A 1,032-nucleotide genomic window follows, 5' to 3' on the forward strand; every position below is an offset into this window, starting at 1 on the left:
TAAGTGCATCCACGAGAGAACTAGGTTTGGCAAGCATCCAAAGCCGTGCCCTGAACTGGTCTAGGCAGAATTGGGAGCGTGCAGGGACAAAGCAGAGAAGGATGGGCAAGGGAGTGAGAGCCTTCCAGGATCTTTACACCACACATCGTGAATTATATTTATTAAAATGGTCAGTAATGTAAGCCTCCACGTGGAGGTTTACAGTTTTCAGTGGATTATTTGGGATCAACGGTATGCACACAAGTGTTAATATAAAAAATGTAGGTTTAATCGGTGTGAATAGGGAATACTGACGCTGTGAGTCCACATGCAGATTTAGATTTGTTTTCTTTGGTTCTGTCACGCAAATCACAACTGTGCTCAGGGTGGAGGGAAGCCGCCAAGTAGGACTCACAGGAAATGCACCTTCAATGACATACTCTCTTCGTCAGCGTCAGCCTGTGGAGAAGGTTCAGGTGATAGAAGAGAACAAAGAGAACCTTTAGAACTACCCGGAAGTAAAACTAACAGGAAGCAGGCCTTGTTTGGCGCCCCGCCTCCCAAGAGCCAGATGAGGATTGTGTCCTGGTCTCCCATCTGATTTAGGGCAGAAAAATGAGGTTTGGTTTGTGGTGGTGAGTAACGGAAGTCCTCCTCGCATGCCTACGTGTGTGCTTTTCTCAGCTTCTTAGAACACTACTGACGAACAGTTAACTTTCAGGAAAGTGAAATTGCTTTTGCCTGGATTCGAACCGGGGACCTTTCGCGTGTAAGGCCAACGTGATAACCACTACACTACGGAAAAAATGTGCTTTTCAAAGCCTAAGAATTTATTCATGAATGTCATTAAGACCCGCGGTCTCCAAGTATTTTGGTGTCCAACGTATGAAATGCAACTACATTGTGCTAGAGACGGTCCTCGGGAAAAACACCAACACTCCCTTCAGGCGAAGGACCCCGCGGCTTCCGCTAGGCCCTGACTTCGTTTTCCGCGCCTGCGCCGGAAGCAAGGCGCTCGGGGCCCACGCCCGGGCTCCGGGATCCCGCAGCTCA

General features: G+C 48.7%; 1 non-coding gene across 1 annotated transcript; it reads right to left on the minus strand.

Annotated features, from left to right (window-relative positions):
* Positions 1-713: 713 nt before the first annotated feature.
* TRNAV-UAC (transfer RNA valine (anticodon UAC)) lies at positions 714-784 on the minus strand. The gene has a single exon. It is a non-coding gene; the product is annotated as a tRNA-Val (tRNA).
* Between the last annotated feature and the right edge of the window lie 248 nt (positions 785-1,032).

This window comes from Trichechus manatus, unplaced genomic scaffold (genome assembly GCF_000243295.1).
Source record: "Trichechus manatus latirostris isolate Lorelei unplaced genomic scaffold, TriManLat1.0 scaffold00250, whole genome shotgun sequence".
Taxonomy (NCBI): Eukaryota; Metazoa; Chordata; class Mammalia; order Sirenia; family Trichechidae; genus Trichechus; species Trichechus manatus.